This window comes from Pseudophryne corroboree, unplaced genomic scaffold (assembly GCF_028390025.1).
Source record: "Pseudophryne corroboree isolate aPseCor3 unplaced genomic scaffold, aPseCor3.hap2 scaffold_350, whole genome shotgun sequence".
NCBI lineage: Eukaryota > Metazoa > Chordata > Amphibia > Anura > Myobatrachidae > Pseudophryne > Pseudophryne corroboree.
The window spans coordinates 466,163-488,281 of NW_026970011.1; the positions used below are offsets into that span (position 1 = coordinate 466,163).

General features: G+C 50.0%; 28 non-coding genes and 4 pseudogenes across 28 annotated transcripts; 7 read left to right on the plus strand and 25 right to left on the minus strand.

Annotated features, from left to right (window-relative positions):
• Nucleotides 1–1,065: 1,065 nt before the first annotated feature.
• Nucleotides 1,066–1,229, minus strand: LOC135020690 (U1 spliceosomal RNA). The gene has a single exon (XR_010218050.1). It is a non-coding gene; the product is annotated as a U1 spliceosomal RNA (small nuclear RNA).
• A 152-nt stretch (nt 1,230–1,381) lies between these two features.
• LOC135020392 (U1 spliceosomal RNA) lies at nt 1,382–1,545 on the minus strand. Its single transcript, XR_010217820.1, has one exon. It is a non-coding gene; the product is annotated as a U1 spliceosomal RNA (small nuclear RNA).
• Nucleotides 1,546–2,215: 670 nt separating this feature from the next.
• LOC135020595 (U1 spliceosomal RNA) lies at nt 2,216–2,379 on the minus strand. Its single transcript, XR_010218001.1, has one exon. It is a non-coding gene; the product is annotated as a U1 spliceosomal RNA (small nuclear RNA).
• Nucleotides 2,380–2,531: 152 nt separating this feature from the next.
• LOC135020439 (U1 spliceosomal RNA) lies at nt 2,532–2,695 on the minus strand. Its single transcript, XR_010217867.1, has one exon. It is a non-coding gene; the product is annotated as a U1 spliceosomal RNA (small nuclear RNA).
• Nucleotides 2,696–3,387: 692 nt separating this feature from the next.
• On the minus strand, nt 3,388–3,530 carry LOC135020636 (U1 spliceosomal RNA; annotated as a pseudogene).
• Nucleotides 3,531–5,307: 1,777 nt separating this feature from the next.
• LOC135020480 (U1 spliceosomal RNA) lies at nt 5,308–5,471 on the plus strand. Its single transcript, XR_010217905.1, has one exon. It is a non-coding gene; the product is annotated as a U1 spliceosomal RNA (small nuclear RNA).
• Nucleotides 5,472–5,623: 152 nt separating this feature from the next.
• LOC135020513 (U1 spliceosomal RNA) lies at nt 5,624–5,786 on the plus strand. Its single transcript, XR_010217938.1, has one exon. It is a non-coding gene; the product is annotated as a U1 spliceosomal RNA (small nuclear RNA).
• Nucleotides 5,787–6,460: 674 nt separating this feature from the next.
• LOC135020755 (U1 spliceosomal RNA) lies at nt 6,461–6,624 on the plus strand. Its single transcript, XR_010218108.1, has one exon. It is a non-coding gene; the product is annotated as a U1 spliceosomal RNA (small nuclear RNA).
• Nucleotides 6,625–6,776: 152 nt separating this feature from the next.
• On the plus strand, nt 6,777–6,939 carry LOC135020534 (U1 spliceosomal RNA). The gene has a single exon (XR_010217958.1). It is a non-coding gene; the product is annotated as a U1 spliceosomal RNA (small nuclear RNA).
• A 674-nt stretch (nt 6,940–7,613) lies between these two features.
• On the plus strand, nt 7,614–7,777 carry LOC135020473 (U1 spliceosomal RNA). Its single transcript, XR_010217899.1, has one exon. It is a non-coding gene; the product is annotated as a U1 spliceosomal RNA (small nuclear RNA).
• Nucleotides 7,778–7,929: 152 nt separating this feature from the next.
• On the plus strand, nt 7,930–8,092 carry LOC135020661 (U1 spliceosomal RNA). The gene has a single exon (XR_010218036.1). It is a non-coding gene; the product is annotated as a U1 spliceosomal RNA (small nuclear RNA).
• An 828-nt stretch (nt 8,093–8,920) lies between these two features.
• Nucleotides 8,921–9,083, minus strand: LOC135020563 (U1 spliceosomal RNA). Its single transcript, XR_010217977.1, has one exon. It is a non-coding gene; the product is annotated as a U1 spliceosomal RNA (small nuclear RNA).
• A 152-nt stretch (nt 9,084–9,235) lies between these two features.
• LOC135020697 (U1 spliceosomal RNA) lies at nt 9,236–9,368 on the minus strand (annotated as a pseudogene).
• A 183-nt stretch (nt 9,369–9,551) lies between these two features.
• LOC135020514 (U1 spliceosomal RNA) lies at nt 9,552–9,714 on the plus strand. Its single transcript, XR_010217939.1, has one exon. It is a non-coding gene; the product is annotated as a U1 spliceosomal RNA (small nuclear RNA).
• Nucleotides 9,715–10,542: 828 nt separating this feature from the next.
• Nucleotides 10,543–10,705, minus strand: LOC135020562 (U1 spliceosomal RNA). The gene has a single exon (XR_010217976.1). It is a non-coding gene; the product is annotated as a U1 spliceosomal RNA (small nuclear RNA).
• A 152-nt stretch (nt 10,706–10,857) lies between these two features.
• LOC135020734 (U1 spliceosomal RNA) lies at nt 10,858–11,021 on the minus strand. Its single transcript, XR_010218088.1, has one exon. It is a non-coding gene; the product is annotated as a U1 spliceosomal RNA (small nuclear RNA).
• Nucleotides 11,022–11,695: 674 nt separating this feature from the next.
• Nucleotides 11,696–11,858, minus strand: LOC135020492 (U1 spliceosomal RNA). Its single transcript, XR_010217917.1, has one exon. It is a non-coding gene; the product is annotated as a U1 spliceosomal RNA (small nuclear RNA).
• A 152-nt stretch (nt 11,859–12,010) lies between these two features.
• On the minus strand, nt 12,011–12,174 carry LOC135020745 (U1 spliceosomal RNA). Its single transcript, XR_010218099.1, has one exon. It is a non-coding gene; the product is annotated as a U1 spliceosomal RNA (small nuclear RNA).
• Nucleotides 12,175–12,848: 674 nt separating this feature from the next.
• On the minus strand, nt 12,849–13,011 carry LOC135020493 (U1 spliceosomal RNA). The gene has a single exon (XR_010217918.1). It is a non-coding gene; the product is annotated as a U1 spliceosomal RNA (small nuclear RNA).
• A 152-nt stretch (nt 13,012–13,163) lies between these two features.
• On the minus strand, nt 13,164–13,327 carry LOC135020390 (U1 spliceosomal RNA). Its single transcript, XR_010217818.1, has one exon. It is a non-coding gene; the product is annotated as a U1 spliceosomal RNA (small nuclear RNA).
• Nucleotides 13,328–14,001: 674 nt separating this feature from the next.
• On the minus strand, nt 14,002–14,164 carry LOC135020607 (U1 spliceosomal RNA). Its single transcript, XR_010218007.1, has one exon. It is a non-coding gene; the product is annotated as a U1 spliceosomal RNA (small nuclear RNA).
• A 152-nt stretch (nt 14,165–14,316) lies between these two features.
• On the minus strand, nt 14,317–14,480 carry LOC135020463 (U1 spliceosomal RNA). The gene has a single exon (XR_010217891.1). It is a non-coding gene; the product is annotated as a U1 spliceosomal RNA (small nuclear RNA).
• A 701-nt stretch (nt 14,481–15,181) lies between these two features.
• On the minus strand, nt 15,182–15,317 carry LOC135020676 (U1 spliceosomal RNA; annotated as a pseudogene).
• Nucleotides 15,318–15,469: 152 nt separating this feature from the next.
• LOC135020558 (U1 spliceosomal RNA) lies at nt 15,470–15,633 on the minus strand. Its single transcript, XR_010217972.1, has one exon. It is a non-coding gene; the product is annotated as a U1 spliceosomal RNA (small nuclear RNA).
• Nucleotides 15,634–16,305: 672 nt separating this feature from the next.
• Nucleotides 16,306–16,468, minus strand: LOC135020521 (U1 spliceosomal RNA). The gene has a single exon (XR_010217946.1). It is a non-coding gene; the product is annotated as a U1 spliceosomal RNA (small nuclear RNA).
• Nucleotides 16,469–16,620: 152 nt separating this feature from the next.
• Nucleotides 16,621–16,784, minus strand: LOC135020391 (U1 spliceosomal RNA). Its single transcript, XR_010217819.1, has one exon. It is a non-coding gene; the product is annotated as a U1 spliceosomal RNA (small nuclear RNA).
• A 674-nt stretch (nt 16,785–17,458) lies between these two features.
• On the minus strand, nt 17,459–17,621 carry LOC135020515 (U1 spliceosomal RNA). The gene has a single exon (XR_010217940.1). It is a non-coding gene; the product is annotated as a U1 spliceosomal RNA (small nuclear RNA).
• A 152-nt stretch (nt 17,622–17,773) lies between these two features.
• On the minus strand, nt 17,774–17,937 carry LOC135020434 (U1 spliceosomal RNA). The gene has a single exon (XR_010217862.1). It is a non-coding gene; the product is annotated as a U1 spliceosomal RNA (small nuclear RNA).
• Nucleotides 17,938–18,635: 698 nt separating this feature from the next.
• On the minus strand, nt 18,636–18,771 carry LOC135020609 (U1 spliceosomal RNA; annotated as a pseudogene).
• A 152-nt stretch (nt 18,772–18,923) lies between these two features.
• Nucleotides 18,924–19,087, minus strand: LOC135020570 (U1 spliceosomal RNA). Its single transcript, XR_010217983.1, has one exon. It is a non-coding gene; the product is annotated as a U1 spliceosomal RNA (small nuclear RNA).
• Nucleotides 19,088–20,971: 1,884 nt separating this feature from the next.
• LOC135020662 (U1 spliceosomal RNA) lies at nt 20,972–21,135 on the minus strand. The gene has a single exon (XR_010218037.1). It is a non-coding gene; the product is annotated as a U1 spliceosomal RNA (small nuclear RNA).
• A 152-nt stretch (nt 21,136–21,287) lies between these two features.
• LOC135020440 (U1 spliceosomal RNA) lies at nt 21,288–21,451 on the minus strand. The gene has a single exon (XR_010217868.1). It is a non-coding gene; the product is annotated as a U1 spliceosomal RNA (small nuclear RNA).
• Between the last annotated feature and the right edge of the window lie 668 nt (nt 21,452–22,119).

A 22,119-nucleotide genomic window follows, 5' to 3' on the forward strand; every position in this document is an offset into this window, starting at 1 on the left:
CACAGCTCACACACTAGTCCCCGGGTGCAGCCCCCAACCCCCGGGACACCCGGAGCAACAAAATGAAGATTCAGGCCACCAGGCCACGCCCCTACCTATGAAACCATGCCTCCTTTTTACCATTGCGCTATTTATCTGCGCGCACTGCATTACAATCTCCCTCGCCACCTCTCTGGGTGTCACCAGTGATAGTGACACCTCTGCCATGCTTGTAGCAGCTGGTCCTAAGATCTACGCCTCAAGCCCTGAGTGTTTGCCCTTGTGACTTGTTGATCATCATAGCGAAGCAGATGCTTACAGAAAACTGCAGGGGCTTAGATTGAAAATAAAAAAAATGATGGGTATAAGGTAGAGAGGAGCGGGTTCGGTTCTCCGAGAACCGAATTCCCCACGAACTCCACGTGGTTTACACTGGTCCGAGGCAGGTTCGGTTGTTCCCGCCTGACTCGGAAAACCTGAACAAGGGAAAATGTCATCATCCCGCTGTCGGATTCTCGCGAGATTCGGATTCCATATAAAGAGCTGCGCGTTGCCGCCATTTTTACTCGTGCATTGAAGAGAGAGCGGAGAGGACGTGGCTATGTTCTCTCAGTGGAAATCTCAATATCAGTGCCCAGTATCAGTGGTTACTTATTGCTGCTCAGTAATACTAGTAGTGTGTCTCTCCTGCTCAGTGTCAGTTCTCAGTAGTATCCTCATCAGTGCTCAGTATCACTGCTCATTGTCTTGTGCTGCATTGTGGTGCTCAGCATACAACAGTACATTACTAATAGTCCAGTGCTGCATCTTGCTGCTCATGTTGGCTATGCCCCAGCCCCTGAAGCATTCAAGCTGATTTCTTGCAGCAGCTGGGCACTGTAACAGCTCCAGAGCTGCTCTGAAAGGCAAGTAAAAGGGTGTGGGCCCTGCAGCACTACCTGTAGTTTGCATTGTGCGTTGGAAGGCACAAAGTAAGCAGACAGGAGAAGTCAGGAGAGTGCACAAGGGCATAGAAGGCAGGGGCTCAAGAAAAGAGAAGTGGAAACAGACAGCAAACTAGGCTGGAGAGAGACCTGAGACAAAGAGATCTGAATTATATGAGTAGCAGACCAGAGGAAACACAAATTTTGCAGTCAAGTGTCCCACATTTGGGGAAATCGTAGGAGCAGCACACCCAGAGTGCAATGGGTGAGCCTTGCCCTGGTAGAAGCACCTTCCTGATCATAGTATCTCACTTGGCAGGTAAGTAGGAGTTGGGCTTGAGCTGGGGATGGTCGCTGCTCGGGCACCCCCCTGTCAAGTGAAGGAGATCCAACTGAGGCAGCACAAGGAAACTCTCGAAAAAAGAACAAGGCTAGAGGAAGATATGAGACAAAGAAATCTGACTTTTACCAGAGCTGACCAGAGGAAAGCACAAACACAGTCCCCCACTACCACAAATAAAGCAGTCGAGTTTCCCACATTTGGGGAAATCACAGGGGTCAGCATACCCAGAATGCAATGAATGAACCTCACCCTGGGAGAACAATCTTCATGACCATGGTATCTCCTATGCAAAATAAGTATGATTTGGGATAGGGCTGGGGAGGGCCGCTGCTCAGGCACATCTCTGTCAAGTAAAGGAGATTCAACTGAGGCAGCACAAGGGAACTCTCATCTGGGGACAACAACTGCAGGGAGAACACATATTTTCAGATGAACATGGGAGAGCAGAAGGCTGCCTAATACTGAAGCACCCCAAACAACAAACCAAATGCAACAACTAGTACAAGCATTCCTGGGGGAAGGTCTGCAGAAGACGGATTTGCATACGGTGATGTCATCCAAGCAGTGGGCCAAAGTTGGCTGGAACCCTCATCTGCATATGAAAAGAGAAAAGGGGTATGCAGGGCATGGCGGCCTTTTGCGGCGCTTGGATGACCCTTAGTTCGCATTAAACACCTCCACCCTCCGTCGGTGTGGGGCTCATGTTGGCTATGCCCCAGCCCCTGAAGCATTCAAGCTGATTTCTTGCAGCAGCTGGGCACTGTAACAGCTCCAGAGCTGCTCTGAAAGGCAAGTAAAAGGGTGTGGGCCCTGCAGCACTACCTGTAGTTCGCATTGTGCGTTGGAAGGCACAAAGTAAGCAGACAGGAGAAGTCAGGATAGTGCACAAGGGCATAGAAGGCAGCGGCTCAAGAAAAGAGAAGTGGAAACAGACAGCAAACTAGGCTGGAGAGAGACCTGAGACAAAGAGATCTGAATTATACGAGTAGCCGACTAGAGGAAACACAAATTATGCAGTCAAGTGTCCCACATTTGGGGAAATCGTAGGAGCAGCACACCCAGAGTGCAATGGGTGAGCCTTGCCCTGGGAGAAGCACCTTCATGATCATAGTATCTCACCTGGCAGGTAAGTAGGAGTTGGGCTAGAGATGGGGAGGGTCGCTGCTCGGGCACCCCCCTGTCAAGTGAAGGAGATCCAACTGAGGCAGCACAAGGAAACTCTCGAAAAAAGAACAAGGCTAGAGGAAGATCTGAGACAAAGAAATCTGTCTTTTACCAGAGCTGACCAGAGGAAAGCACAAACACAGTCCCCCACTACCACAATTAATGCAGTCGAGTTTCCCACATTTGGGGAAATCACAGGGGTCAGCATACCCATAATGCAATGAATGAACCTCACCCTGGGAGAACAATCTTCATGACCATGGAAACTCCTATGCAAAATAAGTATGATATGGGATAGGGCTGGGGAGGGCCGCTGCTCAGGCACATCTCTGTCAAGTAAAGGAGATTCAACTGAGGCAGCACAAGGGAACTCTCATCTGGGGACAACAACTGCAGGGAGAACACATATTTTCAGATGAACATGGGAGGGCAGAAGGCTGCCTAATACTGAAGCACCCCCAAACAACAAACCAAATGTAACAACTCTTAAAAGCATTCCTGGGAGAAGGTCTGCAGAAGACGGATTTGCATACGGTGATGTCATCCAAGCAGTGGGCCAAAGTTGGCTGGAACCCTCATCTGCATATGAAAAGAGAAAAGGGTTATGCAGGGCATGGCGGCCTTTTGCGGTGCTTGGATGACCCCTAGTTCGCATTAAATACCTCCACCCTCCTTCGGTGTGGGGCTCATGTTGGCTATGCCCCAGCCCCTGAAGCATTCAAGCTGATTTCTTGCAGCAGCTGGGCACTGTAACAGCTCCAGAGCTGCTCTGTACGGCAAGTAAAAGAGTGTGGGCCCTGCAGCACTACCTGTAGTTCGCATTGTGCGTTGGAAGGCACAAAGTAAGCAGACGGGAGAAGTCAGGATAGTGCGCAAGGGCATAGAAGGGAGCGGCTCAAGAAAACAGAAGTGGAAACAGACAGCAAACTAGGCTGGAGAGAGACCTGAGACAAAGAGATCTGAATTATTCGAGAGCCGACCAGGGGAAAAGACAAATTATGCAGTCAAGTTTCCCACATTTGGGGAAATCGCAGGAGCAGCACACCCAGAGTGCAATGGGTGAGCCTTGCCCTGGGAGAACAATCTTTATGACCATGGTATCTCCTATGCAAAATAAGTATGATTTGAGATAGGGCTGGGGAGGGCCGCTGCTCAGGCACATCTCTGTCAAGTAAAGGAGATTCAACTGAGGCAGCACAAGGGAACTCTCATCTGGGGACAACAACTGCCGGGAGAACACATATTTTCAGATGAACATGGGAGGGCAGAAGGCTGCCTAATACTGAAGCACGCCCAAACAACAAACCAAATGCAACAACTAGTACAAGCATTCCTGGGAGAAGGTCTGCAGAAGACGGATTTGCATACGGTGATGTCATCCAAGCAGTGGGCCAAAGTTGGCTGGAACCCTCATCTGCATATGTTGAAGATACAATTTGTGAATTGCATTTAACACTATCTCCCTTTCCTGGGGAGAAGATGGTAGGGCCGATTTGAAAAACCGGCGAGGAGGCACCTCTTTCATATTTCAGCTTGTAACCCTGAGAAACAATTTCTATTGCCTAGGGATCCACCTGCGAATGAACCCAGATGTGGCTGAAAACTCGAAGACGTGCCCCCAACTGGGCGGACTCCTTTAGCGGAGCCCCAGCGTCATGCGGTGGATTTTGTAGAGGCCGGGGAGGACTTCTGTTCCTGGGAACTAGCTGTGTTGTGCAGCTTCTTCCCTCTGCCCTTACCTCTGGCAAGAAAGGACGCACCTCGTACTTTCTTGTTTCTCTGTGATCGAAAGGACTGCATTTGATAATGTGGTGCTTTCTTAGGCTGTGAGGGAATATAAGGCAAAAAATTTGATTTACCAGCTGTAGCTGTGGAGACTAGGTCCGAGAGACCTTCCCCAAACAATTCCTCACCCCTGTAAGGTAAAACCTCCATATGCCTTTTTGAGTCGGCATCACCTGTCCATTGCCGGGTCCATAGGACTCGTCTAGCAGAAATCGACATAGCGTTTATTCTAGAACCCAGTAGACTAATGTCACTTTGAGCATCTCTCATATATAGGACAGCATCTTTTATATGCCCTATGGTCAATAACATAGCATCCTTATCTAGGGTCTCAATCTCTGCTGATAAGGTATCTGTCCATGCTGCCACCGCGCTACAACCCCGGCCGACGCAATTGCCGGTCTGAGTAAGGTACCAGAATGTGTGTAAATGGACTTTAGGGTTACCTCCTGCTTGCGGTCAGCAGGGTCCCTGATGGTAGCCGTATCCTATGGCAGCGCTACCTTTTTGGATAAGCGTGTCAATGCTTTATCCACCCTAGGGGAGGATTCCCACCGTATCCTGTCCATTGGCGGGAAAGGATACGCCATAAGAATCCATTTGGGAATCTGCAGCTTTTTGTCTGGAGATTCCCAAGCTTTTTCACATAATTCGTTCAACTCATGTGAGGGGGGAAAGGTTATCTCAGGTTTCTTTCCCTTATACATGTGTACCCTCGTGTCAGGGACAGGGGACTCTGTGATGTGCAAAACATCTTTTATTGCAATAATCATATATCGAATACATTTAGCCAATTTTGGCTGTAACTTTGCATCATCGTAGTCGACACTGGAGTCAGAATCTGTGTCGGTATCTGTGTCAACTATTTGGGATAGTGGGCGCTTTTGAGACCCCGAAGGTCCCTGCGACATAGGGACAGGCATGGGTTGACTCCCTGACTGTTCCCTAGCTTTAGCTTTGTCTAATCTCTTGTGTAATAAGTTTACATTAGCACTTAAAACATTCCACATATCCATCCAGTCAGGTGTCGGCGTTGTCGATGGAGACACCACATTAATTTGCTTTGACAGAGATGTGCATGAGCAGCGGCCCTCCCCAGCCCTATTCCAAATCATACTTATTTTGCATAGGAGATACCATGGTCACGAAGATTTTTCTCCCAGGGTGAGGTTCATTCATTGCATTTTGGGTATGCTTACCCCTGTGATTTCCCCAAATGTGGGAAACTTGACTGCATTATTTGTGGTAGTGGGAGATTGTGTTTGTGCTTTCCTCTGGTCAGCTCTGGTAAAAGTCAGATTTCTTTGTCTCAGATCTTCCTCTAGCCTTGTTCTTCTTTCGAGAGTTCCCTGGTGCTGCCTCAGTTGGATCTCCTTCACTTCACAGGGGGGAACCCGAGCAGCGACCCTCCCCAGCTCTAGCCCAACTCCTACTTACCTGCCAGGTGAGATACTATGATCATGAAGGTGCTTCTCCCAGGGCAAGGCTCACCCATTGCACTCTGGGTGTGCTGCCCCTGCGATTTCCCCAAATGTGGGAAACTTGACTGCATAATTTGTGTTTCCCCTGGTCGGCTCTCGTATAATTCAGATCTCTTTGTCTCAGGTCTCTCTCCAGCCTAGTTTGCTGTCTGTTTCCACTTCTCTTTTCTTCAGCCGCTCCCTTCTATACCCTTGTGCACTATCCTGACTTCTCCTCCCGTCTGCTTACTTTGTGCCTTCCAATGCACAATGCAAACTACAGGTAGTGCTGCAGGGCCCACACCATTTTACTTGCCTTACAGAGCAGCTCTGGAGCTGTTACAGTGCCCAGCTGCTGCAAGAAATCTGCTTGAATGCTTCAGGGGATGGGGCATGGCCAACATGAGCCCCACACCAAAGGAGGGTGGAGGTGTTTAATGCGAACTAGGGGTCATCCAAGCACCGCAAAAGGCCGCCATGCCCTGCACGCCCCTTTTCTCTTTTCATATGCAGATGAGGGTTGAAGCCAACTTTGACCCACTGCTTGGATGACATCACCGTATGCAAATCCGTCTTCTGCAGAACTTCCCCCAGGAATGCTTGCACTAGTTGTTGCATTTGGTTTGTTGTTTGGGGGTGCTTCAGTATTAGGCAGCCTTCTGCCCTCCCATGTTCATCTGAAAATATGTGTTCTCCCTGCAGTTGTTGTCCCCAGATGAGAGTTCCCTTGTGCTGCCTCAGTTGAATCTCCTTTACTTGACAGAGATGTGCATGAGCAGCGGCCCTCCCCAGCCCTATTCCAAATCATACTTATTTTGCATAGGAGATACCATGGTCATGAAGATTGTTCTCCCAGGGTGAGGTTCATTCATTGCATTTTGGGTATGCTGACCCCTGTGATTTCCCCAAATGTGGGAAACTCAACTGCATTATTTGTGGTAGTGGGGGACTGTGTTTGTGCTTTCCTCTGGTCAGCTCTGGTAAAAGTCAGATTTCTTTGTCTCAGATTTTTCTCTTGCCTTGTTCTTCTTTCGAGAGTTCCCTTGTGCTGCCTCAGTTGGATCTCCTTCACTTTACAGGGGGGTACCCGAGCAGCGACCCTCCCCAGCTCTAGCCCAACTCCTACTTACCTGCCAGGTGAGATACTATGATCATGAAGGTGCTTCTCCCAGGGCAAGGCTCACCCATTGCACTCTGGGTGTGCTGCTCCTGCGATTTCCCCAAATGTGGGAAACTTGACTGCATAATTTGTGTTTCCCCTGGTCGGCTCTCGTATAATTCAGATCTCTTTGTCTCAGGTCTCTCTCCAGCCTAGTTTGCTGTCTGTTTCCACTTCTCTTTTCTTGAGCCGCTCCCTTCTATGCCCTTGCGCACTATCCTGACTTCTCCTCCTGTCTGCTTACTTTGTGCCTTCCAACGCACAATGCGAACTACAGGTAGTGCTGCAGGGCCCACACCCTTTTACTTGCCTTACAGAGCAGCTCTGGAGCTGTTACAGTGCCCAGCTGCTGCAAGAAATCAGCTTGAATGCTTCAGGGGCAGGGGCATAGCCAACATGAGCCCCACACCAAAGGAGGGTGGACGTGTTTAATGCAAACTAGGGGTCAGCCAAGCGCCGCAAAAGGCCACCATGCCCTGCACGCCCCTTTTCTCTTTTCATATGCAGACGAGGGTTGAAGCCAACTTTGACCCACTGCTTGGATGACATCACCATATGCAAATCCATCTGCGGCAGGCCTTCCCCCAGGAATGCTTGCACTAGTTGTTGCATTTGGTTTGGTGTTTGGGGGTGCTTCAGTATTAGGCAGCCTTCTGCCCTCCCATGTTCATCTGAAAATATATGTTCTCCCTGCAGTTGTTGTCCCCAGATGAGAGTTCCCTTTTGCTGCCTCAGTTGAATCTCCTTTACTTGACAGAGATGTGCATGAGCAGCGGCCCTCCCCAGCCCTATTCCAAATCATACTTATTTTGCATAGGAGATACCATGGTCATGAAGATTTTTCTCCCAGGGTGAGGTTCATTCATTGCATTTTGGGTATGCTGACCCCTGTGATTTCCCCAAATGTGGGAAACTTGACTGCATTATTTGTGGTAGTGGGAGACTGTGTTTGTGCTTTCCTCTGGTCAGCTCTGGTAAAAGTCAGATTTCTTTGTCTCAGATTTTCCTTTAGCCTTGTTCTTCTTTCGAGAGTTCCCTTGTGCTGCCTCAGTTGGATCTCCTTCACTTTACAGGGGGGTACCCGAGCAGCGACCCTCCCCAGCTCTAGCCCAACTCCTACTTACCTGCCAGGTGAGATACTATGATCATGAAGGTGCTTCTCCCAGGGAAAGGCTCACCAATTGTACTCTGGGTGTGCTGCTCCTGCGATTTCCCCAAATGTGGGAAACTTGACTGCATAATTTGTGTTTCCCCTGGTCGGCTCTCGTATAATTCAGATCTCTTTGTCTCAGGTCTCTCTCCAGCCTAGTTTGCTGTCTGTTTCCACTTCTCTTTTCTTCAGCCGCTCCCTTCTATACCCTTGTGCACTATCCTGACTTCTCCTCCCGTCTGCTTACTTTGTGCCTTCCAATGCACAATGCAAACTACAGGTAGTGCTGCAGGGCCCACACCCTTTTACTTGCCTTACAGAGCAGCTCTGGAGCTGTTACAGTGCCCAGCTGCTGCAAGAAATCTGCTTGAATGCTTCAGGGGCTGGGGCATAGCCAACATGAGCCCCACACCGAAGGAGGGTGGAGGTGTTTAATGCAAACTAGGGGTCGGTCAAGCGCCGCAAAAGGCCACCATGCCCTGCACGCCCCTTTTCTGTTTTCATATGCAGACGAGGGTTGAAACCAACTTTGACCCACTGCTTGGATGACATCACCATATGCAAATCCATCTGCGGCAGGCCTTCCCCCAGGAATGCTTGCACTAGTTGTTGCATTTGGTTTGTTGTTTGGGTGTGCTTCAGTATTAGTCAGCCTTCTGCTCCACCCTCCTTTGGTGTGGGGCTCATGTTGGCCATGTCCCATCCCCTGAAGCATTCAAGCAGATTTCTTGCAGCAGCTGGGCACTGTAACAGCTCCAGAGCTGCTCTGTAAGGCAAGTAAAATGGTGTGGGCCCTGCAGCACTACCTGTAGTTTGCATTGTGCATTGGAAGGCACAAAGTAAGCAGACGGGAGGAGAAGTCAGGATAGTGCACAAGGGTATAGAAGGGAGCGGCTGAAGAAAAGAGAAGTGGAAACAGACAGCAAACTAGGCTGGAGAGAGATCTTAGACAAAGAGATCTGAATTATACGAGAGCCGACCAGGGGAAACACAAATTATGCAGTCAAGTTTCCCACATTTGGGGAAATCGCAGGGGCAGCACACCCAGAGTGCAATGGGTGAGCCTTGCCCTGGAAGAAGCACCTTCATGATCATAGTATCTCACCTGGCAGGTAAGTAGGAGTTGGGCTAGAGCTGGGGAGGGTCGCTGCTCGGGCACCCCCCTGTTAAGTGAAGGAGATCCAACTGAGGCAGCACAAGGGAACTCTCAAAAGAAGAACAAGGCTAGAGGAAGATCTGAAACAAAGAAATCTGACTTTTACCAGAGCTGACCAGAGGAAAGCACAAACACAGTCCCCCACTACCACAAATAAAGCAGTCGAGTTTCCCACATTTGGGGAAATCACAGGGGTCAGCATACCCAAAATGCAATGAATGAACCTCACCTCGACTGCTTTATTTGTGGTAGTGGGGGACTGTGTTTGTGTTTTCTTCTGGTCAGCTCTGGTAAAAGTCAGATTTCTTTGTTTCAGATCTTCCTCTAGCCTTGTTCTTCTTTTGAGAGTTCCCTTGTGCTGCCTCAGTTGGATCTCCTTCACTTAACAGGGGGGTGCCCGAGCAGCGACCCTCCCCAGCTCTAGCCCAACTCCTACTTACCTGCCAGGTGAGATACTATGATCATGAAGGTGCTTCTCCCAGGGCAAGGCTCACCCATTGCACTCTGGGTGTGCTGCCCCTGCGATTTCCCCAAATGTGGGAAACTTGACTGCATAATTTGTGTTTCCCCTGGTCGGCTCTCGTATAATTCAGATCTCTTTGTCTCAGATCTCTCTCCAGCCTAGTTTGCTGTCTGTTTCCACTTCTCTTTTCTTCAGCCGCTCCCTTCTATACCCTTGTGCACTATCCTGACTTCTCCTCCCGTCTGCTTACTTTGTGCCTTCCAATGCACAATGCAAACTACAGGTAGTGCTGCAGGGCCCACACCCTTTTACTTGCCTTACAGAGCAGCTCTTGAGCTGTTACAGTGCCCAGCTGCTGCAAGAAATCTGCTTGAAAGCTTCAAGGGATGGGGCATGGCCAACATGAGCCCCACACCAAAGCAGGGTGCAGCAGAAGGCTGCCTAATACTGAAGCACCCCCAAACAACAAACCAAATGCAACAACTAGTGCAAGCATTCCTGGGGGAAGGCCTGCCGCATATGGATTTGCATATGGTGATGTCATCCAAGCAGTGGGTCAAAGTTGGCTTCAACCCTCGTCTGCATATGAAAACAGAAAAAGGGCGTGCAGGGCATGGTGGCCTTTTGCGGCGCTTGACTGACCCCTAGTTTGCATTAAACACCTCCACCCTCCTTCGGTGTGGGGCTGATGTTGGCTATGCCCCAGCCCCTGAAGCATTCAAGCTGATTTCTTGCAGCAGCTGGGCACTGTAACAGCTCCAGAGCTGCTCTGTAAGGCAAGTAAAAGGGTGTGGGCCCTGCAGCACTACCTGTAGTTTGCATTGTGCATTGGAAGGCACAAAGTAAGCAGACGGGAGGAGAAGTCAGGATAGTGCACAAGGGTATAGAAGGGAGCGGCTGAAGAAAAGAGAAGTGGAAACAGACAGCAAACTAGGCTGGAGAGAGACCTGAGACAAAGAGATCTGAATTATACGAGAGCCGACCAGGGGAAACACAAATTATGCAGTCAAGTTTCCCACATTTGGGGAAATCGCAGGAGCAGCACACCCAGAGTACAATGGGTGAGCCTTGCCCTGGGAGAAGCACCTTCATGATCATAGTATCTCACCTGGCAGGTAAGTAGGAGTTGGGCTAGAGCTGGGGAGGGTCGCTGCTCGGGTACCCCCCTGTAAAGTGAAGGAGATCCAACTAAGGCAGCACAAGGGAACTCTCGAAAGAAGAACAAGGCTAGAGGAAAATCTGAGACAAAGAAATCTGACTTTTACTAGAGCTGACCAGAGGAAAGCACAAACACAGTCCCCCACTACCACAAATAATGCAGTTGAGTTTCCCACATTTGGGGAAATCACAGGGGTCAGCATACCCAAAATGCAATGAATGAACCTCACCCTGGGAGAAAAATCTTCATGACCATGGTATCTCCTATGCAAAATAAGTATGATTTGGAATAGGGCTGGGGAGGGCCGCTGCTCATGCACATCTCTGTCAAGTAAAGGAGATTCAACTGAGGCAGCACAAGGGAACTCTCATCTGGGGACAACAACTGCAGGGAGAACATATATTTTCAGATGAACATGGGAGGGCAGAAGGCTGCCTAATACTGAAGCACCCCCAAACAACAAACCAAATGCAACAACTAGGGCAAGAATTCCTGGGGGAAGGCCTGCCGCAGATGGATTTGCATATGGTGATGTCATCCAAGCAGTGGGTCAAAGTTGGCTTCAACCCTCGTCTGCATATGAAAAGAGAAAAGGGGCGTGCAGGGCATGGTGGCCTTTTGCGGCGCTTGGCTGACCCCTAGTTTGCATTAAACACCTCCACCCTCCTTTGGTGTGGGGCTCATGTTGGCTATGCCCCAGCCCCTGAAGCATTCAAGCTGATTTCTTGCAGCAGCTGGGCACTGTAACAGCTCCAGAGCTGCTCTGAAAGGCAAGTAAAAGGGTGTGGGCCCTGCAGCACTACCTGTAGTTCGCATTGTGCGTTGGAAGGCACAAAGTAAGCAGACAGGAGGAGAAGTCAGGATAGTGCGCAAGGGCATAGAAGGGAGCGGCTCAAGAAAAGAGAAGTGGAAACAGACAGCAAACTAGGCTGGAGAGAGACCTGAGACAAAGAGATCTGAATTATACGAGAGCAGACCAGGCGAAACACAAATTATGCAGTCAAGTTTCCCACATTTGGGGAAATCGCAGGAGCAGCACACCCAGAGTGCAATGGGTGAGCCTTGCCCTGGGAGAAGCACCTTCATGATCATAGTATCTCACCTGGCAGGTAAGTAGGAGTTGGGCTAGAGCTGGGGAGGGTCGCTGCTCGGGTACCCCCCTGTAAAGTGAAGGAGATCCAACTAAGGCAGCACAAGGGAACTCTCGAAAGAAGAACAAGGCTAGAGGAAAATCTGAGACAAAGAAATCTGACTTTTACTAGAGCTGACCAGAGGAAAGCACAAACACAGTCCCCCACTACCACAAATAATGCAGTTGAGTTTCCCACATTTGGGGAAATCACAGGGGTCAGCATACCCAAAATGCAATGAATGAACCTCACCCTGGGAGAAAAATCTTCATGACCATGGTATCTCCTATGCAAAATAAGTATGATTTGGAATAGGGCTGGGGAGGGCCGCTGCTCATGCACATCTCTGTCAAGTAAAGGAGATTCAACTGAGGCAGCACAAGGGAACTCTCATCTGGGGACAACAACTGCAGGGAGAACATATATTTTCAGATGAACATGGGAGGGCAGAAGGCTGCCTAATACTGAAGCACCCCCAAACAACAAACCAAATGCAACAACTAGGGCAAGAATTCCTGGGGGAAGGCCTGCCGCAGATGGATTTGCATATGGTGATGTCATCCAAGCAGTGGGTCAAAGTTGGCTTCAACCCTCGTCTGCATATGAAAAGAGAAAAGGGGCGTGCAGGGCATGGTGGCCTTTTGCGGCGCTTGGCTGACCCCTAGTTTGCATTAAACACCTCCACCCTCCTTTGGTGTGGGGCTCATGTTGGCTATGCCCCAGCCCCTGAAGCATTCAAGCTGATTTCTTGCAGCAGCTGGGCACTGTAACAGCTCCAGAGCTGCTCTGAAAGGCAAGTAAAAGGGTGTGGGCCCTGCAGCACTACCTGTAGTTCGCATTGTGCGTTGGAAGGCACAAAGTAAGCAGACAGGAGGAGAAGTCAGGATAGTGCGCAAGGGCATAGAAGGGAGCGGCTCAAGAAAAGAGAAGTGGAAACAGACAGCAAACTAGGCTGGAGAGAGACCTGAGACAAAGAGATCTGAATTATACGAGAGCAGACCAGGCGAAACACAAATTATGCAGTCAAGTTTCCCACATTTGGGGAAATCGCAGGAGCAGCACACCCAGAGTGCAATGGGTGAGCCTTGCCCTGGGAGAAGCACCTTCATGATCATAGTATCTCACCTGGCAGGTAAGTAGGAGTTGGGCTAGAGCTGGGGAGGATCGCTGCTCGGGTACCCCCCTGTAAACTGAAGGAGATCCAACTGAGGCAGCACAAGGGAACTCTCGAAAGAAGAACAAGGCTAGAGTAAAATCTGAGACAAAGAAATCTGACTTTTACCAGAGCTGACCAGAGGAAAGCACAAACACAGTCCCCCACTACCACAAATAATGCAGTCAAGTTTCCCACATTTGGGGAAATCACAGGGGTCAGCATACCCAAAATGCAATGAATGAACCTCACCCTGGGAGAACAATCTTCATGACCATGGTATCTCCTATGCAAAATAAGTATGATTTGGAATAGGGCTGGGGAGGGCCGCTGCTCATGCACATCTCTGTCAAGTAAAGGAGATTCAACTGAGGCAGCACAAGGGAACTCTCATCTGGGGACAACAACTGCAGGGAGAACACATATTTTCAGATGAACATGGGAGGGCAGAAGGCTGCCTAATACTGAAGCACCCCCAAACAACAAACCAAATGCAACAACTAGTGCAAGCATTCCTGGGGGAAGTTCTGCAGAAGACGGATTTGCATACAGTGATGTCATCCAAGCAGTGGGTCAAACTTGGCTTCAACCCTCATCTGCATATGAAAAGAGAAAAGGAGCGTGCAGGGCATGGCGGCCTTTTGCGGTGCTTGGATGACCCCTAGTTCGCATTAAACACCTCCACCCTCCTTTGGTGTGGGGCTCATGTTGGCCATGCCCCATCCCCTGAAGCATTCAAGCAGATTTCTTGCAGCAGCTGGGCACTGTAACATCTCCAGAGCTGCTCTGTAAGGCAAGTAAAAGGGTGTGGGCCCTGCAGCACTACCTGTAGTTTGCATTGTGCATTGGAAGGCACAAAGTAAGCAGACGGGAGGAGAAGTCAGGATAGTGCACAAGGGTATAGAAGGGAGCGGCTGAAGAAAAGAGAAGTGGAAACAGACAGCAAACTAGGTTGGAGAGAGACCTGAGACAAAGAGATCTGAATTATACGAGAGCCGACCAGGGGAAACACAAATTATGCAGTTAAGTTTCCCACATTTGGGGAAATCGCAGGGGCAGCACACCCAGAGTGCAATGGGTGAGCCTTGCCCTGGGAGAAGCACCTTCATGATCATAGTATCTCACCTGGCAGGTAAGTAGGAGTTGGGCTAGAGCTGGGGAGGGTCTCTGCTTGGGCACCCCCCTGTCAAGTGAAGGAGATCCAACTGAGGCAGCACAAGGGAACTCTCGAAAGAAGAACAAGGCTAGAGGAAGATCTGAAACAAAGAAATCTGACTTTTACCAGAGCTGACCAGAGGAAAACACAAACACAGTCCCCCACTACCACAAATAAAGCAGTCGAGTTTCCCACATTTGGGGAAATCACAGGGGCCAGCATACCCAGAATGCAATGAATGAACCTCACCCTGGGAGAATAATCTTCATGACCATGGTATCTCCTATGCAAAATAAGTATGATTTGGGATAGAGCTGGGGAGGGCCGCTGCTCAGGCACATCTCTGTCAAGTTAAGGAGATTCAACTGAGGCAGCACAAGGGAACTCTCATCTGGGGACAACAACTGCAGGGAGAACACATATTTTCAGATGAACATGGGAGGGCAGAAGGCTGCCTAATACTGAAGCACCCCCAAACAACAAACCAAATGCAACAACTAGTGCAAGCATTCCTGGGGGAAGTTCTGCAGAAGACGGATTTGCATATGGTGATGTCATCCAAGCAGTGGGTCAAAGTTGGCTTCAACCCTCGTCTGCATATGAAAAGAGAAAAGGGGCGTGCAGGGCATGGTGGCCTTTTGCGGCGCTTGGCTGACCCCTAGTTTGCATTAAACACCTCCACCCTCCTTTGGTGTGGGGCTCATGTTGGCTATGCCCCAGCCCCTGAAGCATTCAAGCTGATTTCTTGCAGCAGCTGGGCACTGTAACAGCTCCAGAGCTGCTCTGTAAGGCAAGTAAAAGGGTGTGGGCCCTGCAGCACTACCTGTAGTTTGCATTGTGCATTGGAAGGCACAAAGTAAGCAGACGGGAGGAGAAGTCAGGATAGTGCACAAGGGTATAGAAGGGAGCGGCTGAAGAAAAGAGAAGTGGAAACAGACAGCAAACTAGGCTGGAGAGAGACCTGAGACAAAGAGATCTGAATTATACGAGAGCCGACGAGGGGAAACACAAATTATGCAGTCAAGTTTCCCACATTTGGGGAAATCGCAGGAGCAGCACACCAAGAGTGCAATGGTTGAGCCTTGCCCTGGGAGAAGCACCTTCATGATCATAGTATCTCACCTGGCAGGTAAGTAGGAGTTGGGCTAGAGCTGGGGAGGGTCGCTGCTCGGGTTCCCCCCTGTGAAGTGAAGGAGATCCAACTGAGGCAGCACCAGGGAACTCTCGAAAGAAGATCAAGTCTAGAGGAAGATCTGAGACAAAGAAATCTGACTTTAACCAGAGCTGACCAGAGGAAAGCACAAACACAGTCCCCCACTACCACAAATAATGCAGTCGAGTTTCCCACATTTGGGAAAATCACAGGGGTCAGCATACCCAGAATGCAATGAATGAACCTCACCCTGGGAGAACAATCTTCATGACCATGGTATCTCCTATGCAAAATAAGTATGATTTGGGATAGGGCTGGTGAGGGCCGCTGCTCAGGCACATCTCTGTCAAGTAAAGGAGATTCAACTGAGGCAGCACAAGTGAACTCTCATCTGGGGACAACATCTGCAGGGAGACCACATCTTTTCAGATGAACATGGGAGGGCGGAAGGCTGCCTAATACTGAAGCACCATCAAATATCAAACCATATGCAACAACTAGTACAAGCACTCCTGGGGGAAGGTCTGCAGCAGACGGATTTGCATACGGTGATGTTATCCAAGCAGTGGGCCAAAGTTGACTGGAACCCTCATCTGCATATGAAAAGAGAAAAGGGGCATGCAGGGCATGGCGGCCTTTTGCAGTGCTTGGATGACCCCTAGTTCGCATTAAACACCTCCCCCCTCCTTTGGTGTGGGGCTCATGTTGGCCATGCCCCATCCCCTGAAGCATTCAAGCTGATTTCTTGCAGCAGCTGGGCACTGTAACAGCTCTAGAGCTGCTCTGTAAGGCAAGTAAAAGGGTGTGGGCCCTGCAGCACTACCTGTAGATTGCATTGTGCATTGGAAGGCACAAAGTAAGCAGACGGGAGGAGAAGTCAGGATAGTGCACAAGGGTATAGAAGGGAGCGGCTGAAGAAAAGAGAAGTGGAAACAGACAGCAAACTAGGCTGGAGAGAGCTGAGACAAATAGATCTGAATTATACGAGAGCCGACCAGGGGAAACACAAATTATGCAGTCAAGTTTCCCACATTTGGGGAAATCGCAGGGGCAGCACACCCAGAGTGCAATGGGTGAGCCTTGCCCTGGGAGAAGCACCTTCATGATCATAGTATCTCACCTGGCAGGTAAGTAGGAGTTGGGCTAGAGCTGGGGAGGGTCGCTGCTCGGGTACCCCCCTGTAAAGTGAAGGAGATCCAACTGAGGCAGCACAATGGAACTCTCGAAAGAAGAACAAGGCTAGAGGAAAATCTGAGACAAAGAAATCTGACTTTTACCAGAGCTGACCAGAGGAAAGCACAAACACAGTCCCCCACTACCACAAATAATGCAGTCAAGTTTCCCACATTTGGGGAAATCACAGGGGTCAGCATACCCAAAATGCAATGAATGAACCTCACCCTGGGAGAACAATCTTCATGACCATGGTATCTCCTATGCAAAATAAGTATGATTTGGAATAGGGCTGGGGAGGGCCGCTGCTCATGCACATCTCTGTCAAGTAAAGGAGATTCAACTGAGGCAGCACAAGGGAACTCTCATCTGGGGACAACAACTGCAGGGAGAACACATATTTTCAGATGAACATGGGAGGGCAGAAGGCTGCCTAATACTGAAGCACCCCCAAACATCAAACCAAATGCAACAACTAGTGCAAGCATTCCTGGTGGAAGTTCTGCAGAAGACGGATTTGCATACGGTGATGTCATCCAAGCAGTGGGTCAAAGTTGGCTTCAACCCTCATCTGCATATGAAAAGAGAAAAGGGGCGTGCAGGGCATGGCGGCCTTTTGCTGTGCTTGGATGACCCCTAGTTCGCATTAAACACCTCCACCCTCCTTTGGTGTGGGGCTCATGTTGGCCATGCCCCATCCCCTGAAGCATTCAAGCTGATTTCTTGCAGCAGCTGGGCACTGTAACAGCTCCAGAGCTGCTCTGTAAGGCAAGTAAAAGGGTGTGGGCCCTGCAGCACTACCTGTAGTTTGCATTGTGCATTGGAAGGCACAAAGTAAGCAGACGGGAGGAGAAGTCAGGATAGTGCACAAGGGTATAGAAGGGAGCGGCTGAAGAAAAGAGAAGTGGAAACAGACAGCAAACTAGGCTGGAGAGAGACCTGAGACAAAGAGATCTGAATTATACGAGAGCCGACCAGGGGAAACACAAATTATGCAGTCAAGTTTCCCACATTTGGGGAAATCGCAGGGGCAGCACACCCAGAGTGCAATGGGTGAGCCTTGCCCTGGGAGAAGCACCTTCATGATCATAGTATCTCACCTGGCAGGTAAGTAGGAGTTGGGCTAGAGCTGGGGAGGGTCGCTGTTCGGGCACCCCCCTGTCAAGTGAAAGAGATCCAACTGAGGCAGCACAAGGGAAATCTCGAAAGAAGAACAAGGCTAGAGGAAGATCTGAGACAAAGAAATATGACTTTTTCCAGAGCTGACCAGAGGAAAGCACAAACACAGTCCCCCACTACCACAAATAATGCAGTCGAGTTTCCCACATTTGGGGAAATCACAGGGGTCAGCATACCCAGAATGCAATGAATGAACCTCACCCTGGGAGAAAAATCTTCATGACCATGGTATCGCCTATGCAAAATAAGTATGATTTGGGATAGGGCTGGGGAGGGCCGCTGCTCAGGCACATCTCTGTCAAGTAAAGGAGATTCAACTGAGGCAGCACAAGGGAACTCTCATCTGGGGACAACAACTGCAGGGAGAACACATATTTTCAGATGAACATGTGAGGGCAGAAGGCTGCCTAATGCTGAAGCACCCCCAAACAACAAACCAAATGCAACAACTAGTGCAAGCATTCCTGGGGGAAGGCCTGCAGCAGATGGATTTGCATATGGTGATGTCATCCAAGCAGTGGGTCAAAGTTGGCTTCAACCCTCGTCTGCATATGAAAAGAGAAAAGGGGCGTGCAGGGCATGGCGGCCTTTTGCAGCGCTTGGATGACCCCTAGTTCGCATTACACACCTCCACCCTCCTTCGGTGTGGGGCTCATGTTGGCTATGCCCCAGCCCCTGAAGCATTCAAGCTGATTTCTTGCAGCAGCTGGGCACTGTAACTGCTCCAGAGCTACTCTGTAAGGCAAGTAAAAGGGTGTGGGCCCTGCAGCACTACCTGTAGTTCGCATTGTGCGTTGGAAGGCACGAAGTAAGCAGACGGGAGAAGTCAGGATAGTGCGCAAGGGCATAGAAGGGAGCGGCTCAAGAAAAGAGAAGTGTAAACAGACAGCAAACTAGGCTGGAGAGAGACCTGAGACAAAGAGATCTGAATTATACGAGAGCCGACGAGGGGAAACACAAATTATACAGTCAAGTTTCCCACATTTGGGGAAATCGCAGGAGCAGCACACCCAGAGTGCAATGGTTGAGCCTTGCCCTGGGAGAAGCACCTTCATGATCATAGTATCTCACCTGGCAGGTAAGTAGGAGTTGGGCTAGAGCTGGGGAGGGTCGCTGCTCGGGTTCCCCCCTGTGAAGTGAAGGAGATCCAACTGAGGCAGCACCAGGGAACTCTCGAAAGAAGAACAAGGCTAGAGGAAGATCTGAGACAAAGAAATCTGACTTTTACCAGAGCTGACCAGAGGAAAGCACAAACACAGTCCCCCACTACCACAAATAATGCAGTCGAGTTTCCCACATTTGGGAAAATCACAGGGGTCAGCATACCCAGAATGCAATGAATGAACCTCACCCTGGGAGAACAATCTTCATGACCATGGTATCTCCTATGCAAAATAAGTATGATTTGGGATAGGGCTGGTGAGGGCCACTGCTCAGGCACATCTCTGTCAAGTAAAGGAGATTCAACTGAGGCAGCACAAGGGAACTCTCATCTGGGGACAACAACTGCAGGGAGACCACATCTTTTCAGATGAACATGGGAGGGCGGAAGGCTGCCTAATACTGAAGCACCATCAAATATCAAACCATATGCAACAACTAGTACAAGCACTCCTGGGGGAAGGTCTGCAGCAGACGGATTTGCATACGGTGATGTTATCCAAGCAGTGGGCCAAAGTTGACTGGAACCCTCATCTGCATATGAAAAGAGAAAAGGGGCATGCAGGGCATGGCGGCCTTTTGCAGTGCTTGGATGACCCCTAGTTTGCATTAAACACCCCCACCCTCCTTTGGTGTGGGGCTCATGTTGGCCATGCCCCATCCCCTGAAGCATTCAAGCTGATTTCTTGCAGCAGCTGGGCACTGTAACAGCTCCAGAGCTGTTCTGTAAGGCAAGTAAAAGGGTGTGGGCCCTGCAGCACCACCTGTTGTTCGCATTGTGCGTTGGAAGGCACAAATTAAGCAGACGGGAGGAGAAGTCAGGATAGTGAGCAAGGGCATACTTTTCTCTTAGTCCGGGGGCAAGGCTTCAAAATGGGGTCTGCAACGGAGGAGACACAGGGGGCGTGGTCACAGCAGCTTTTCTCTACAGCCTGCACCAGCAGGAGCCTACACCATTTTTTATGATCACGCTGAACTGCAGTGCGACTGCAATTACAGCATGGTCAAGAAGGGAGGCGTCATGCTGGGTGGCCATGCCCTGTCACTGTGCAGGAGCCAGCACAGCTCACACACTAGTCCCCGGGTGCAGCCCCCAACCCCCGGGACACCCGGAGCAACAAAATGAAGATTCAGGCCACCAGGCCACGCCCCTACCTATGAAACCATGCCTCCTTTTTACCATTGCGCTGTTTATCTGCGCGCACTGCATTACAATCTCCCTCGCCACCTCTCTGGGTGTCACCAGTGATAGTGACACCTCTGCCATGCTTGTAGCAGCTGGTCCTAAGATCTACGCCTCAGGCCCTGAGTGTTTGCCCTTGTGACTTGTTGATCATCATAGCGAAGCAGATGCTTACAGAAAACTGCAGGGGCTTAGATTGAAAATAAAAAAAATGATGGGTATAAGGTAGAGAGGAGCGGGTTCGGTTCTCCGAGAACCGAATTCCCCACGAACTCCACGTGGTTTACACTGGTCCGAGGCAGGCTCGGTTGTTCCCGCCTGACTCGGAAAACCTGAACAAGGGAAAATGTCATCATCCCGCTGTCGGATTCTTGCGAGATTCGGATTCCATATAAAGAGCTGCGCGTTGCTGCCATTTTTACTCGTGCATTGAAGAGAGAGCGGAGAGGACGTGGCTATGTTCTCTCAGTGGAAATCTCAATATCAGTGCTCAGTATCAGTGGTTACTTATTGCTGCTCAGTAATACTAGTAGTGTGTCTCTCCTGCTCAGTGTCAGTTCTCAGTAGTATCCTCATCAGTGCTCAGTATCACTGCTCATTGTCTTGTGCTGCATTGTGGTGCTCAGCATACTACAGTACATTACTAATAGTCCAGTGCTGCATCTTGCTGCTCATGTTGGCTATGCCCCAGCCCCTGAAGCATTCAAGCTGATTTCTTGCAGCAGCTGGGCACTGTAACAGCTCCAGAGCTGCTCTGTAAGGCAAGTAAAAGGGTGTTGGCCCTGCAGCACTACCTGTAGTTTGCATTGTGCGTTGGAAGGCACAAAGTAAGCAGACAGGAGAAGTCAGGAGAGTGCACAAGGGCATAGAAGGCAGGGGCTCAAGAAAAGAGAAGTGGAAACAGACAGCAAACTAGGCTGGAGAGAGACCTGAGACAAAGAGATCTGAATTATACGAGTAGCAGACCAGAGGAAACACAAATTATGCAGTCAAGTGTCCCACATTTGGGGAAATCGTAGGAGCAGCACACCCAGAGTGCAATGGGTGAGCCTTGCCCTGGTAGAAGCACCTTCCTGATCATAGTATCTCACTTGGCAGGTAAGTAGGAGTTGGGCTTGAGCTGGGGAGGGTCGCTGCTCGGGCACCCCCCTGTCAAGTGAAGGAGATCCAACTGAGGCAGCACAAGGAAACTCTCGAAAAAAGAACAAGGCTAGAGGAAGATCTGAGACAAAGAAATCTGTCTTTTACCAGAGCTGACCAGAGGAAAGCACAAACACAGTCCCCCACTACCACAATTAATGCAGTCGAGTTTCCCACATTTGGGGAAATCACAGGGGTCAGCATACCCATAATGCAATGAATGAACCTCACCCTGGGAGAACAATCTTCATGACCATGGAAACTCCTATGCAAAATAAGTATGATATGGGATAGGGCTGGGGAGGGCCGCTGCTCAGGCACATCTCTGTCAAGTAAAGGAGATTCAACTGAGGCAGCACAAGGGAACTCTCATCTGGGGACAACAACTGCAGGGAGAACACATATTTTCAGATGAACATGGGAGGGCAGAAGGCTGCCTAATACTGAAGCACCCCCAAACAACAAACCAAATGTAACAACTCTTAAAAGCATTCCTGGGAGAAGGTCTGCAGAAGACGGATTTGCATACGGTGATGTCATCCAAGCAGTGGGCCAAAGTTGGCTGGAACCCTCATCTGCATATGAAAAGAGAAAAGGGTTATGCAGGGCATGGCGGCCTTTTGCGGTGCTTGGATGACCCCTAGTTCGCATTAAATACCTCCACCCTCCTTCGGTGTGGGGCTCATGTTGGCTATGCCCCAGCCCCTGAAGCATTCAAGCTGATTTCTTGCAGCAGCTGGGCACTGTAACAGCTCCAGAGCTGCTCTGTACGGCAAGTAAAAGAGTGTGGGCCCTGCAGCACTACCTGTAGTTCGCATTGTGCGTTGGAAGGCACAAAGTAAGCAGACGGGAGAAGTCAGGATAGTGCGCAAGGGCATAGAAGGGAGCGGCTCAAGAAAACAGAAGTGGAAACAGACAGCAAACTAGGCTGGAGAGAGACCTGAGACAAA